The sequence below is a fragment of the Melospiza melodia genome, unplaced genomic scaffold, assembly GCF_035770615.1.
Source record: "Melospiza melodia melodia isolate bMelMel2 unplaced genomic scaffold, bMelMel2.pri scaffold_18, whole genome shotgun sequence".
Classification (NCBI taxonomy): domain Eukaryota; kingdom Metazoa; phylum Chordata; class Aves; order Passeriformes; family Passerellidae; genus Melospiza; species Melospiza melodia.
In genome coordinates this window covers 14,518,351-14,534,924 of record NW_026948525.1, presented here as the reverse complement: position 1 = coordinate 14,534,924, position 16,574 = coordinate 14,518,351, and the positions used below count along the sequence as shown (strand labels likewise).

Below are 16,574 nucleotides of genomic sequence, written 5' to 3'. Positions count from 1 at the left end.
CAGCTCCTGGAGCCATCTCCTCAAGCTGGAACATCCCAATGCCTACAGACCCTGTGAGTACATTCTCTGATTGTCTCTTGTGCAGAGCAGCCAGGGGTGCCCAGGGCTGTCCTGCAGAGCAGGGTCCTGCAGCCCAGGGCGCTGTGCTGGGGCAGGGACTCTGCTGCCTGCCAGGGAACGCTCTCAGCCAGCCCTGGCAGCTGCTCCCAGCACTGGGGGACAAGATCTGGGTGGGAGGAGACAGCTGGTAAGGCTTGGAAGTGTTCTCCTTGTGTGGTGAGGATGCTGCATTGTTCAGGGCTGCTCTTAGCATGGCATTTAACTGCAGCACATTTCCAAGTATATTATACAGGGAGCATAGCAAGGCAGGGGCTGCATAAAAGTGAAAATCCTGCTTTTTTAATACACTGCTCTGGGTTGCCTGGATGGAGCCTATAGATTTTCATCTCTCAGTTCAGAATGGAATAATAAAAACATTTTGTCTCAGATCTGAATGAAGCAGGCAGTGACAAATATCTGCACAGGGCCCCTTTGAGGCAGCATCAGTGTCGCTTTTCCAGCCTCCTCAGGGTTGCTCTGACATTCCTATCAGAGCCTGCAGAGCCAGAGCATCCCCTGGGCAGTGCCAGAGCTGGGAGGGGTCTGCAGGGCAGAGCTGAGGCCCCAGGGCTGGGCTGGGCTCTGGCAGCACTGGCAGGGCCCAGCCCTGGGCACAGGGAAGCAGCTGCTGGCAGGGACAGCTCCAGGCAGCAGAGCCCTGGGCAGGCAGTGGGGGGAAAGTGACCCCAAGATGTGCTGGGATATTTAAAGTCCTCTCCAAACCCAACTATTGCTTGATTATTTTTCTTAAAGATCCCCATGCCAAGACAGCTCAAATGTCCAACAGCAGCTGCATCAGGCACTTCCTCCTGCTGGCATTGGCAGACACGCGGCAGCTGCAGCTCCTGCACTTCTGCCTCTTGCTGGGCATCTCCCTGGCTGCCCTCCTGGGCAACGGCCTCATCATCAGCGCCGTAGCCTGCGGCCACCACCTGCACACGCCCATGTTCTTCTTCCTGCTCAACCTGGCCCTCAGCGACCTGGGCATGATCTGCACCACTGTCCCCAAAGCCATGCACAATTCCCTCTGGGACACCAGGGACATCTCCTAGACAGGATGTGCTGCACAGCTCTTTTTCTTTCTCTTCTTTATTGGGGCAGAGTTTTTTCTTCTGACCATCATGTGCTACGACCGCTACCTGTCCATCTGCAAACCCCTGCACTACGGGACCCTGCTGGGCAGCAGAGCTTGTGCCCAGATGGCAGCAGCTGCCTGGGCCAGTGCCTTTCTCTATTCGCTGCTGCACACAGCCAATACATTTTCCCTGCCCCTGTGCCATGGCAATGTCCTGGGCCAGTTCTTCTGTGAAATCCCACACATCCTCAAGCTCTCCTGCTCAAATTCCTCACTCAGGGAACTGGGTCTAATTGCAGTTAGTGGCTGCTTGCTATTTGGTTGTTTTGTTTTCATTGTTTTCTCCTATGTGCAGATCTTCAGGGCTGTGCTGAGGATCCCCTCTGAGCAGGGACGGCACAAAGCCTTTTCCACCTGCCTCCCTCACCTGGCTGTGGTCGCTCTGTTCCTCAGCACTGGTGCATTTGCCTACCTGAAGCCCCCCTCCCTCTCCTCCCCATCCCTGGATCTGGCTGTATCAGTTCTGTACTCAGTGGTGCCTCCAGCCCTGAACCCCCTCATCTACAGCCTGAGGAACCAGGAGCTCAAGGCTGCTGTGAGGAGAATGATGACTGGATGCTTTCAGGAACATTAAACTGCTGGTCAATTTCTGCAAATCACTTGTAATAAAACTAGTTTTTGATACTTCTTGTTGGTTTTATTTTGGAGATTTCTTTCCTTTGTTTTAGTTTTTCCATTCTGTCCACAAAGAAACATCATTGCTTGTGCCATTTCTCATTTTGTTTCTCTCCACCTTCCTTGTGGCCACAGACTGTGTCAATGGGGGACTGCACTCTTGGTGTATTTAAAGGAAGTAAAGGATGTCCCAGCAAAATTTTCTGCAGATATGCCCTTTTGTTGCCTTCTCTGGAGCTGCAGCAGCAATGTCTGTGTGCAGAGCTGGGGGCAGACCAGTGCTGGCACATCAGCCCTGCTCCTGCTGGCCACACCATTCCTGAGCCAGGCCAGGAGCCATTGGCCTTCTTGGCCACCTGATCACACTGATGGCACATGTCCAGCCTGCTGTCCATCAGTCCCTGCAGGTCCCTTTCTGCCTGGCTGCTGTTCAGCCACTCCATCCCCAGCCTATAGCACTGGGGCCAAATTGCAGGGCCTGGTACTTGGATTTTTTTAAACCTGAAATTGCTGGATTCAGCCCCTCAATCCAGCCTGTCCAGGTCTCTCTGCAAAGCCCTTCTATGCTCCCACAGATCAACACTCACATCCAGCTTGGTGTCATGTGCAAAGATGTCCTAGGTTCCAGGGGGCCCCTCAGTGTCACAATGGCCTCTTGGTTACACCAGGCCCTGCACTGTCACATTGTTCTCCTTGGGTCCATGAGACCATGCAGAGCAACAATGGTCTCCTTGGTTCCGTGGGGCCCCAAAATGTGACAATGGACTCCTTGGTTCCATGGGGCTTCACATCTTCTTGTTGGTGCTGCAGTTTCACAGTGGCCCCTTGGTTCCATGAGGCCCCAGAGTGTCACAATGGCCCCATGGGTACATGAAGTCCCACACCGTCACCATGGTCTCTGTAGTTCCACAAGTCCCCTCAGTGTAGCAATGGACTCCTTGTTTCCATGAGGCCACACAGTGGCACAACGTTCTTCCAGATCCCCTGAGGCCCCCTCGTGTCACAGTGGCCCCTTGGTGACACAGGATCCTGCACTGTCACAATGTCCCCTTAGTTCCACAAAGCCCCGCAGTGTCAGAATGGCCCCTTGGTTCCACTGGGCCCTGGAGTCTCCCAATGGTCTCCTTGATTTTCCAGTGTCAAAATGGTGAAACCCCTTGGTTACACAAGGCCCTGCAGTGTCACAATGGCCTCTGTGGTTCCACAAGGACCCAGAGTGTCATGGTGCACTCCCTGGTTCCATTTGGCCCCAGAGCACAACAGTGGACCCCTGGTTCTGTGGGGCTGCATGGTGTCACCATGGTCCTCTTAGTTCCATGAGGCCCTGCAGTGTCACAATGGCCCCAGAGTGTCCCAGTCATAACAGAATGACAGAATCAAATAGGCTGGAAAAGACCTTTGGGATCATCAAGTGCAACCAATGCCCTAATACTGCCTTGTCACACAGACCATGGTGCTAAGTGCCACTGAAGAGGGACAAGGACTCTGCCACCTCCCCCTGGCCAGCCATTTCAATTCTCACTTACCCTTTCTCTGAAGAACTCCTTCCTATTTTCCAGCCTGAACCTCCCCTGGTGCAGCTTAAGGCTGTGTCTTCTTGTCCTGCTCTCCAGCAGATCCACACTCACACCCAGCTTGGTGCCATCTGCAGTTTGTGAATGGTGAACTCGATCCCCTCACCCAGATCACCCGTGAAGATATTAAACAGGACTGGGCCCAACACAGATCCCTGGGGGACACCACCAGTGCCTGGACACCAGCTGGGTGCAGCATCATCCCCACCACTCTCTGAGCCCAGCCTCCAGCCAGCTCTTAAATCTCCCAGCGAGGAGAGAATATGCCCAAGCTGTGGGCTGCAGCTTTTCCAGGGAATGCTGTCAGAGACAGCGTCAAAGGCTTTGCTGAATTCCAGGCACACAACATCCACAGCCTTTCCTGCATCCACAGGTGGGTCACCTGGTCATAAAAGGAGATCAGATCACTCAGGCAGGGCCTGCCACTCCTAAATCCACGCTGGCTGGCTCTGACCCCTCGGCCAGCCTGTGGGTGCCCTGTGATGGCACTCAGGGTGATCTGTTCCATAACCTTGCTGGGCACCCAGGTCAGGCTGACAGGCCTGGAGGTCCCCAGATCCTCCTTCCAGCCCTTCTTGGGGATGGGCTCACACTGGCACCTCCAGTCCTCTGGGAGCTCCCTGCTGAGCCAGCACTGATGGTAAATGATGGAGAGCATCCACATTTGGGGAGCTCATCCACAGCTCCCTCATTGCCCTAGAATGGATCCTGTCTGATCCCATACACTTGTGAGCATCTGAGTGGCTCAGCAGGTCACCCACTGCTTCCTCCTGGATTCCAGGGGCTGTTCTGCTCCCTGTGCCCATCTACCAGCTCAGGAGAACACTTGTCCTGAGGGCAACCTGTCTTAATATTGAAAATTGAGACAAACAAGGTGTTAAGTAGTCTAGCCTTTTCCTTGTCTTTGGTTACTATATTCTCCACTGCATCCAATAAAGAGTAGAGGTTCGCCTTATCCCATATTTTGCTATTAGTTCATTTATAGAAACATTTTCTATTATTTTTCACACAAGTGGCCAGGTTAAGTTCTAATTGAGCTTTCACATCTCAGCTTTTCATTCTGCATGACCTACAACACCCTTAAACACTTCCTAAGTTGCCTGATCTTCTATCCAATGTTGATGCTTCCCGCTTAACATTACTTTCTTGAAATGTGTTCATCCTTCCTGGGCCCCATTTGTTTTTAAGGGCTGTTTCCCTTAAAACAATCAGTACCTGCTTTGGTATTCCCCAAATCTGCCTCCTAAACAGGCCAAAGTCTGCCCTTCCTAATTCCAGTGTAGAAGTTTTGTTGCTGCCCCTCCTTCTTTCACAGAATATTGAAAACTTGATTATTTCATGGTCACTCTGCCCCAGGCAGCCTCTGAGCCCCACATCTGCCACCAGCCCTTCTCTGTTTTTGAACAGCAGCAGACAGAGCTTTCCTTGGCAGTGGGAGTGTTACCAAAAATTCAGTAAAACAGAAAACTCCTTAACCCCAGTGTCGCATTAAGAAGCAGCATTCTTTATTCAGCTGGATGAACAGGGGATAGCTCCTCCCAAAGCCGTGCATGCTGAGTACAGGAGAGTTTCTCTTTATTTTCTGTATTTTACATACAGAATCACAGAATCACAGAATGACAGAAATTCAAGGCTGGAAGAGACCTATAAGATCATCAAGTCCAACACATGTTCTAACTATTCAACTAGATCATGGCAGCAAGTGCCACATCCAGTCTTTTTTTGAACTCTTCGAGGGATGATGACTCCACCACCTCACTGGGTAGATGATTCCAGTTGATTGTCCTGGATAAACACACATGTGACAATCGTTTCCCGAATATCATTAACATATTTCCCCTCCCCTTCACGCATGTCCTGGGGGCCCTCTGCTGGTCTCTGGTGGTCGTGGACCCCAATGTTCCAGTGGGCCTGGCTGAGCTGGCAGGACACTGAGGCTGCTGAACTTCCAGTCCCCCTTCTGACACAATGAGCGTTGTGTAGTTTCCATAGGCCTGGGTTTTTGAGAACAAGCTCCAGGTGTCAGCTCAGCTGGTGGAGACAATTTATCATCTGGTAACATGAGGTCACAGAGTGGGTTGTGACATCACAGAGTGGATTATGTGAGGTCATTGAGAGCTATGACATCATACACTGCCTCTGTGACATAACAGAGCCAGCTGTGACATCACATGGCAGAGGTCTGACATCACAGTGCAGACTACAGCATCACAGACTGTGGTCTGACATCAGAGACCAGCTGTGTGACATTGGAGAATGGTCTGTGACATCCCAGAGCAGGCTGTGACATCCCAGAGGGGCTGTGTGACATCCCAGAGGGGCTGTGTGACATCCCAGCAGGGCTGTGTCAGGTCACTGGGTTGGTCACTCTGCCCCAGTTCCCCCTCACAGTTTCTCCCAACAACTCCAATGCTGTCCATGCCCAGCGGGGTCCCTGTCCTCCAGGATCCCCCTGGCCCACCTGGAGCCACAGCCTCCACCAAAGGATGTTCCACAGGATCCACCCCAGAGCCTGACATGGGGACAAGCGGCCAGGGCTGTGTGACCAGGACGTCAGGGACTGGGATTATCCAGGTCACCTGGGTTGGGTTCCCCAGGGCAGGAAAGATGTCTGGCAGCTGGAGCAGTGTCTGGGAAGGGCCTCCAAGGTGGGGCTGGAGCCCTTGGGCTGTGAGCAGAGGCTGAGGGAGCTGGGCTGGTCCAGCCCGGAGCAGGGAAGGCTGAGGGGCTCCTCACCCCAGCCTGGCAGTGACAGCGAGGAGGGGATGGAGAACACAGAGCCAGGCTCTTCACGGGGGGCTGGGGGGAGACAAAAGCCAATGGGTGGAAGGGGAAAGAGGGGAGATCAGCCAGGGCATGAGCAGATGAAATGAGTCAGGCTGGTTTCAGCATTTCCTCAACACCAAAAGCAGCCTGACCTCCCTTCTCCATCCACCACTGATAGATTTGCAAATCAGGAATTGTTTGAGCTGTTCTGTCCTCAGTCCAGGACAAGAATCCTGATACAAGAACTTAATTGTGTTTATATCTATCACAGAACCACATTAGTCAAAAATTAATTTTAGTATGCAAATCAGTTGTGAACAGTGGACTCATCAGACATGCTGGGACATTGCACATAGCTCAGGGAAGAGTTTGTAATTGTGTGATTGTTATTTTAATGGTGTAATTTTTATTAAGTTATATCCTGTTCAACTGTGGTCTGTTGGCTAAGTCCAGTGTGGGCTGGAGGGAGCTCAAATTTGCACAAGGCTGCTCTGAGTGCCAGCCTTGGATGGGGAAAATGGTGCGGTGGGGATAGGGACAGAGTCTGATTGATTGTCAGCCATGAAAGGTCCTGATTTTCATACCCAGTCAAACTGCATGAGGAGGTACTTGGATTCAATGTCAATTGGAGATTGCACATATCAATTTATGAACAAGGAAAAAAAATTAAACAGGACCTAAAAAGTGTTTTCTCACTGTCTTTTTAAATAGAACATATTCAGTTGAATGCACTTCTGAAATCTCTCCTATTAACCACACAAGATTTGGAAACTGAAATCAAATTATCCCCAGAGATTTGACTTGTTGAGGTGTTCTGAATGTTAATGAGCCCTGGGACACTGAATTCCTGAACTGAAGAGCTGAAGGCTGAACAAGCCTCTGGAGCAGGAAAATTCAGCAGCAGCCTCCAAGGTGCTCAGGATGTCAGCAGCCCCCACTGAGGCCATCCCTGCCCAGAGACCGTGGGGGAATGGGCAGACAAGGGGAGCGTCCCTGGGGCTGGGGCAGCACAACTCAGAGGCATCAGCGGCTCCAGCTGGGAAATGGAATGTGGAATGTGGCTGGGAAAGCCCTGCCTGGGCTGTGCCAAGCCGGACACAAAAGCCCTGAAACCCCATCTCCCAAACAATTCTCTTATTGAGACATTTAAAAGGAATTACAATTGTTTGTGTACTCTGAGTTGGATGCACTGGAGAAATACCAACAGAAGCTTCTCAGGAGCTCAAAACAACCAAACAGCCTTTACTGGGAACTTTAGATAATCGGAGAAATTTTAGCAACAGGTTTAATACAACATTCAATCAACACAGAACACTTCTTAAAGCACTGACTTGGCCAACTTTACAAACTCTTAGCTATTTGAATTTTAAATTACTCAAATTGTCAAAAGTACAGAAATAGAAGGAAAGGACAGAAAGAGAGAAAGGCAAAAAAATACAGAGGAGCACAAAGAGAGGTACCTACTTCTGGATTCCAGCAGTGTTCAGATTGAAATTCCAAGAGGAGGTAGGGTCAAGATGTGTGCTTGCCTTGTTGTCATCCTTAAATACCCCTTGGTCTCCCTGGGCCCTTCCCCCAGGTGGGACTTGGGCTCATTTGGTCCCTCAGGAGCTGGGCTGGGGCTGCAGAGGTGGCGGTGGGGCATTGCCTGTGCTGTGCCAGGGACTGGCAGACACTGCTGGGCTGGGATAGAGGGTCTGGGGGGATTGGGGTTCCAGGGCAGGGCAGTGCTGGGGTTCCAGGGCAAGGCTGGACCTGCCCCTTCCTCCCCCACACACTAAATGTTTCCACCAACAATCTCCTCCAGTCTGTCACAACAGGCAATGTTGGAGGTGGAACTCTCACTGCCAGCCATGGGTGCCTGGAGGAGAGGGACAGTTCTTTTCCATGGCAAGGAAAGCACAGAGCCCCATTGTTTCAGCAGCAGATGAGAAGAGACCCTCAACCTGCAAACGTTAGCTGGACCAGTTTGGTGCTCCCTGGGAGGCCAAGCCAGCCAGATCTGTTCCATGTTCTTTTGTTTTTACGATGCCCCATAATGTCACAATAGTGCCTTGGACCCATGGGGCCCTGCAGTGGTGCCATGATTGGCACCATGGTGCCAATGATTACATGGGGTCCAGCAATGCCACAATAGACCCTTGTTCTGGTTGGTTTCTACAGTCTTGTAAATGCCCCTCAGTGTCACAATGGTACCAATGACTCCATGAGGCCTTGCAGTGTCACAATGGTCTCTGTGGTTCCCCAGGCCCCACAATGTCACGTGATGCTTCTGTACTATAAGCCCTGCAATGTCATAATGGACCTTTGGACCTCAGGGTTTTCAGTGTCCCAATGGTCTTTTTTGGCTCCACAGTGTCACAATGGACCATTGATGACAGAAGGCCCCTCTGTGCCACCCTGGAGCTTTAGTCCTGCACAACTCTGCAGTGTCACAAAGGTCTCTTGGTTTCATGAAGCCCCACAGTATCACAATGGTCCTCTTGGTTCTGTGGGGACCCCCAGGGTCACAATGGTCTTACTGGTTCCATGAGGCCTCACAGTATCACAATGCTTTGCTTATTCCATGGGGCCTCATAGTGTCACAATGGTCCCCATGCTTCCCCAAGGCCGCTCAGTGTCACAATGGCTCCTTGGTTCCATGAGGCGGTCAAGTGTCTTAATGGTGTCTCCATGATTCCATGAGGCCTTGCAATGTAATAATAGACCTTTGGCTCCATTGGGTCTCATGGTGTCAAAATGGCCCCTTAGTTCCATGACACCCCAAAGTGTCACAATGGCCTCCATGGTTAAATGAGGCCCTGCAGTGTCACAATGGACCCTTGGTTTGATGGGGCCTCTCAGTGTCCCAATGATCCCTACATTCCATGGAGCCACACAGCGTCAGTACGTCCCCCTTCGCTCCATGAGGCCCAGCAATGCCACAGTGCTCTCCACGATTCCATGAGGCCCCACAGTGTCACCATGGTCCCTTGGTCTCACAGGGCCCCACAGTGTCACAATGGTCCCTTGGTGTCACAGGGCCCCACAGTGTCACAATGGTCCCTTGGTTCCATGGGCCCTGTGCTGCTGCATTCCCCCCTCCCCTTCTCAGGCTGCCCTGCCAGCTGAGAAATGCTCCTTGGGCCTGGGCCTTGGCCAACAGCCCCTGGGCTCAGCTCCTCTGCAGCTCATCACAAACACTGTCTGCTCCAGGCACTGCTGCTGCCCAACCAGCTCCTGATTCCTTTAGGAGGAGCCCTGGGTATTGGAATATGAATCCCAATATTACCAGATAGATTGTGCCTGGGCCCATCTGACCCCTGCTGCTAGGCCAAAGGCGGCAACTGTGGTGTTTCACTCCAGAGACACTTTTGGCTGGCCGGAGGTTGCAGCTGGGGGCTGAAACAAGTCCAGGCTTGTAGAAACTCAGTTTACCTCAGGTAGGAAGTCTTCAGGCGATGGTGAATAGAAAGGAGATGGATTCTGCCAGAGGGTTAATATCCAGAGTTTATTGCATGGTCACAGATGTATGAATCTCAGGTAACAGCTCCAACAGAATGGCAAGCACATGGTCCTTGGTCAATTTAGGCCCAGGGACAGGGGGAGGGGAAGGGACAGGTGAGCCACCAACCAGGTGGGAGGGGCAGGGTCTCAGGGGATGATGACACCCAGACAGGCCAATGACCCCCAGGCCTGAAGGGCATCCTTTGAACTTGACCGACAACACAAGGCCTTGCTGGAATGTTAAGCCTGATTGACAGGACTCACTCAGCAAGGGGGCAAGGGGGAAGGGAGAGGGAAGGTGCCACACCTGGGAGGTGACTAGGAAGTCTAAAACAGGAAACTGCAACACACTGCAACACCTGTGAAGTGTTTTTGTTCCCCCAGTGGCACAACATCCCTGTTCTCACCCTACCAAAGAAAGCAGTTGATGCCAAGTGTGGCCAGGATGAACCATTGCTGGGACTGAAGCCCCTCTCTTGGGGCCCTGCACACAGCGCTCCAAAAGGAGCCCTTGGAGCTCTCCTGGGCCAGCGACTCCCTCTGAGTGGGGCCTCTCCCAGCCGGGAACTCTGCTGTTTGCTGCACTCGGGGATCCTGAACAACGATGGAGCCTGGGCCGATCCCCCCACTCCTCCAGGCTCAATCCTTGGCCCGCTGGGGAGATGCCAAAGGATCCACAGGGAGCATTCCCTGCCCTCGGGAATTTCTCACAGGGGCCTTGCACTGACTCTTTGTGTCTGTGTGCACACAGGAGTGCCCGTGCTGGGGAAATGTGGAAGAAATGCTGCACTCTGAGGGACTTGAGTGCCTTGCATAGCTGAGTCAGTCAGATATCCAGGTATCAGTAAGTAAGTTAAGTCACAAGGTCTAAACAAAGTTAAATGCTGCTAAGAGTTGTTCTTTTGCTATGTTGTTAAGTTTAATTTGAGTTATTAGCTAAGTTAAATATTGTTAAGTGTTATTTCTTTGTTCAATTGTCATAGTTTTTAAGTTAGGTTAAATAGTCTTAAGTGCTGTTATTTTGCTAAATTGTGAAGTTTTTAGGTACCAGTTAAGGTGTAAGTTAACTCCTGTTAAGTTTGAGCTCTGTAAGCTGTTGGGCCATATTCCTTTTATCCTTACTCTCTCTGTCCTCGTGTTACACACACAGGGACAGTTCTTGGTTCATTTCTGGTATGATTGCCTAGATTGTGTTTGGTTTTGTTGTTGCTTTGTTTCCTTGGTGTGCCTGAAGTGTCCACTCAGGAGCAGAGTGACTCTTGCCAAGGAACTTTGTGCTGCTGTCCTTTAATATTAAATCTGGTTTTTGCTGATCCCTTGCTGGGGATTTTTCAGCGCTCTCAAGGCCTCGTTTGTAAAAGGGTGAAGGAGCCCAGTCCTGGGCTCTGGCCCTGGGGGACACGGGGAGGCTGCCAGGGGGTCCCTGTCCCCCTGTGCCACCCCCAGGGCCCCGGCCCCCCGTCCCCGTGTCAGGCTCTGGGGTCGATCTCGTGGAACATCCTCTGGGGGAGGCTGCGGGGCCGGGGGGACCCGGGGGGACCCAGGGGGACAGGGGACCCCGCTGTACACAAGCTTGGTTGGACTGCTCTGGGGGGAGCTGTGAGGGGGGCCGGGGCAGAGTGACCTCCCCAGGGACCTCACACAGCCCCTGTGATGTCACACAGCCTTCTGTGATGTCACACAGTCATCTGAGATGTCACTCTAGGATGTAATACAGCCATCTCTGTGATGCCACAGAAGACACTGTGATGTCAAAAAAGTCACCATGTGATGTCACTGTCTTTTTGTGATATCACAGTCTGGTCTGTGAGGTCACAGCCTGCTCTATGATGTCACACAGCCACCTGGTGATGTCACAAACCAATCTTTGATGCCACAGATTCACACTTTATGATGGCAGAGTCTGCTCTATGGCCTCACATCCTACTCTGTGATGCAACAGCCAGCTCTGTGATGTCAAAACTCCCTCAGTGATGACACAAAATACTCAAGAACTCAGTTACATTGAAATGCTGAAGTTTCTTGCACTTTGAAGAGATCCCTGTCAGGGACAGGACTGAGAAAGTGTCCCCAGGTTCCAGGGAGAGCAGAACACTGGAGGCAGTGATGACAGCTGGGGACAAACAAGGCAAAGGTGTCTCTGGTGCTGAGCAAAGCTGGATGTGTTTGAGGAATGCAAAGGGACAAGGCCTGAGCCCCAGCCCCTGGCCAGGCAGATCCTGTCCCTCCCTTCTTGCTCAGGGCTCTTCCCGGGAGGGGCACTGGCATGTGGGGCTGTGCAATGCCAAGGGCAGGAGCATGGGGCGGCCCCTGCCAGGCTGCTGAGCAGGGACAAGGAGGCAATGAGGCTCCAGCCCTGCAAGGGTCACTTGTCCCCTCGTGGCCTCAGGCCCAGGCCCAGCAGCCATGGCCAAAGTGCTGCCCAAGTTGGCTCAGCAGGGCTGTCTTGCAGCTGCTGCCCATCCCTGTGCCCTGTGCATCCCAGGCTGTCCCACGGTGTCTCTGCCCTGTGCCTCTGTCCTTGCAGGCTGTCGTCCCTGGCACAGCACAGGCAATGCTCCACAGCTATTAAAGCGTCCTGAGTGGGTCGCTGGAGGTGAGAGACGAGAATCTTGTTTCTTGATCAGAAGGCTGGATTTATTGATATATGATATATAATACATTATTACTATACTAAATAGAATAAAGAGAGAAGTTTGCAAATGCTTGCTAAGCTAAGAATAGAAAAAAAGAATTCTATAACAAAGTTGTGTCCAGGGACTCAGTCCCCAGCTTGTTCCTGTGACTGGCTCTTAATTATAAACAAGCACATGAGACCAATCACAGAGGCCCCTGTTGCATTTCACAGCAGCTGATAATAATTGTTTACATTCTTTTTCTGAGGCCCTTGCTTCCCAGAAAATGCAGAAATCTGAAAGAAAGGATTTCTGTGAAAAAAATGTCTGCGACACACAGCCATCTCTGCAGCCCCCAGCCCAGCTCCTGAGAGACCAAATGCCACCAAGTCTGACCTGGCGGAAGGGCTCAGGCAGATCAAGGGGTATTAAAGGCTGACCACAATGCAAGCACATATCTTGACCCTACCTCCTCTTGGAATTTTCATCTGAACACCACTGAAATCCAGGAGCTGGTAGCTCTGTGTGTGCCTCTTTATATCTTTTTTGTCTTTCTGTCTTTTTGTGTATTCTGTTTCTGTGCTCCTGCAAATTTTGATTAACATTAAATTGAACAGGCTTAGAGTTTGTCAAGTTGAATGGGCCTAGTCAATGCTTTGAGAAGTGTTTTTTGTTGATTGAATGTCTGTCATCGTTTGACATGAGAAGAATTTTCAAAAGCAATTCAAAACTTTTTGTGTAACTGACAATCTGTTAAACTATTAAGATACTGAACACATCTCTGTGAAACACATATGTTAAAGATGAAAAAAGCCAGGAACTTCCTCTTTCTTTTCCAGTCAACAAAGCAGCAGCAGGCCCTGGCCCTGGTCCCCATCTCAACCAAACCAAACCAAACCAAACCAAACCAAACCAAACCAAACCAAACCAAACCAAACCAAACCAAACCAAACCAAACCAAACCAAACCAAACCAAACCAAACCAAACCAACCCAACCCAACCCAAACCAAACCAAACCAAACCAAACTAAACCAAACCAAACCAAACCAAACCAAACCAAACCAAACCAAACCAAGGAACCCTGCCGTGGGCTGAGCCCCTTTCCCCCACCTCCCCCAGGATGCCCCCCCCATTGGCCCCGTTCTAACCAAACCATACCCCAAAAACTACCAAACAGGAAAAAAAAGGTTCTACAAAACCCTAACCAGAACAAAGCTAGACGCACTTATTAAAACTTACGATCAAGTCCCCTTCCCCCAACACCACTCAAACCATAAACCTCTACAACCTGCAACCCATAAAAAATAACCCTACAACTAAAATTAAACACAAAACACCCCACAAACAAACCATAAAACCGATCCCAACAGAGTCCAACCACAACTTCCACCACAAGTTATTGACAGGTCAGGTGTTAATCCTTTCAATACTTCAATCCTCCCTCAAGTATAAAAAAAAAACCAAAATACAAGCATATAAAAAACAATATAAAACCATCAAAGTCAGTAAAGAAGAAATTAAATCCCAGATTAAAAAAAAAGAAAAAAATATCTTCATCTTAAAACTAAAATCTTCTTATAAACTATAGAGAAAAAACTCTTTTCCTTTATTACACATAAAACTAAAAACCAAAATTCAAAATAATATCAAACAAAAACTTCCATACTAAAGTAAACAAACATTTAAATAACTGTAATTTCATCAAAAGATTAGGCAGGGGAAAAGAAATAATCCACTATCCCCAAGAGAAGATCTCTATTCCCAGAGATAAAAACAATTTTAGAAGAAAATAATAAAAACTGTTACCTTTAAACAACTCATCTTTAAAACATTTTAGAATTAAACTGAAAAAAAAGAGTATTCTACAAATAGTAAGCTAAGTAGAAATTTTAAGTTTACTTTCTTTACATTGTCAGTAAAAAGAAAAAGTTGCAGAGAAAAAGAAGTGTTCTAAAGAGTTTAATTTAATTCTTACTACCTTTCTCTTTTAAATTTATTTTTAATAAAATTTTCCTTTAAAACCTTTTAAATTTTTTGGCTTACTTTACCTTTCTCATAATCCAATCTCACAACAAAATAAATACATAAAAAAATTAACTGACACTAAAACCCACCACACTCATCAGTACATTAATTAGGAAATCTCACAATTAGAAAAATCTTAAATTAACAAACCAAAACCACTACAATGTCGTAATAAACCTTTTGCCAAAGTTTCTCTGATTTTCTAAAGTTGCCAGTAAAGCCTGTTTTGTTGTTTTGAGCCCCTGAGAATCTCTTGTTGGTATTTTCCAGGGAGTCCAACTCAGACTACACAAACAATTGTAACTCCTTTTAAATGTCTCTTTGAGAGAGTTGTTTGGCGTTTGGGAGTCAGGGCTTGTCTGTCCTGCTTGGCCCAGCCCAGGCAGGGCTTTCCCAGCCACATTCCACACTCCATTTCCCAGCTGGAGCCGCTGGTGCCTCTGAGTTGTGCTGCCCCAGCCCCAGGGACGCTCCCCTTGTCTGCCCATTCCCCCACGGTCTCTGGGCAGGGATGGCCTCAGTGGGGGCTGCTGACATCCTGAGCACCTTGGAGGCTGCTGCTGAATTTTCCTGCTCCAGAGGCTTGTTCAGCCTTCAGCTCTTCAGTTCAGGAATTCAGTGTCCCAGGGCTCATAAACATTCAGAACAACTTAACAAGCCAAACCTCTGGGGATAATTTGATTTCAGTTTCCAGATCTTGTGTGGTTAATAAGAGAGAATTCATAAGTACATTCAACTCAATATGTTCTATTTAAAAACACTGTGAGAAAACATTTCTTAGGTCCTGCTTCAGTTTTTTGTTATTTATTTTATTAACAGAGGAATGTTAATAGCAATCTCCAATTGACAATGAATGCATGTAGCTCCTCATGCTGTTTGAGTAGATATGAAAATCAAGACCCTTCATGGCTGACAATCAATCAGACTCTGTCCCTACTCCCACCCGACCATTTCCCCCATCCAAGCCCTGGCACTCAGAGCAGCCTTGTGCAAATCTGAGCTCCCTCCAGCCCAGGCTGCACCTGCAGCTTTCAGCTCCTTGGCTCCAACTCCCACCTGCCTTTCCTTGGAGAAGGAACTGCCTGAGGCACAGAGTGATGTTCATTTATTGTCAGCCAACAAAGACAAGGGAAGGCACATCTCCATCAAATGCAAAAGTCATTCTTCTCCTGGGCACTGCCCTGCACTTTATTCCCCACAGCCTGTCCTGTTTCCTTCATCCCTGCATTGCCAGGGACTTTGTGGGACAAGGGAGCTCTGCTCTGGCTATGGAGGGAGATGCAAGTGCCACCACTGGGGTGGGAACCACAACTCATCAGGTTTGCGTCCTTTGGGGGTCAGGAACTGGTGAGACTCAGAGGCACAGGAAGTTTCTCTTCATGGCCAACAGACTATAGTGGAACAGGACACAATTTAATAACAATCACACTCTTCCCTGAGCTATGTGCATGGTCTCTGCAGCATCTGATGAGTCCACCATCCACAAGTGATTTCCATACTGAAATTAATTTCACACAATGTGGTTCTGTAATCGATACGAACACAATTAGTTCTGGTATCAGGTTGCTCATCTTGGTGTGGTGCAAAAGAGCTCCAACAATTCCTGATTTGCAAAGCTGTCAGTGGTGAATGGAGAAGGGAGGTCAGGCTGCTCTTGCTGTTGAGGAAATGCTGAAAGCAGCCTGACTCATTTCATCTCCTCATGCCCTGGCTGATCTCCCCTCTTTCCCCTTCCACCCATTGGCTTTTGTCTCCCCCCAGCCCCCCGTGAAGAGCCTGGCTCTGTGTTCTCCATCCCCTCCTTGGTGGCACTGCCAGGCTGGGATGAGGAGCCCCTCAGCCTTCCCTGCTCCAGGCTGGACAAGCCCAGCTCCCTCAGCCTCTGCTCACAGCCCAAGGGCTCCAGCCCCACCTTGGAGGCCCTTCCCAGACCCTGCTCCAGCTGCCAGACATCTTTCCTGCCCTGGGGAACCCAACCCAGGCCACAGCGATCTGGATAATCCCCGTCCCTGCTGTCCTGGTCACACAGCCCTGGCCCCTTGTCCCCTGTCAGGCTCTGGGGTGGATCCTGTGGAACATCCTTTGGTGGAGGCTGTGGCTCCAGGTAGGCCGGGGGAATCCCAGGGGACAGGGACCACGCTGGGCATGGACAGCATTGGAGTTGTTGGGAGAAACTATGAGGGGGAGCTGGGGCAGAGTGACCAACCCAGTGACCTGACACAGCCCTGCTGGGATGTCACACAGCCCCTCTGGGATGT

General features: G+C 50.0%; 1 pseudogene; it reads left to right on the top strand.

Annotated features, from left to right (window-relative positions):
• The first annotated feature begins 1,148 nt into the window (after positions 1 to 1,148).
• Positions 1,149 to 16,574, top strand: part of LOC134433387 (olfactory receptor 14J1-like) — a 115,507-nt pseudogene continuing 100,081 nt past the window's right edge.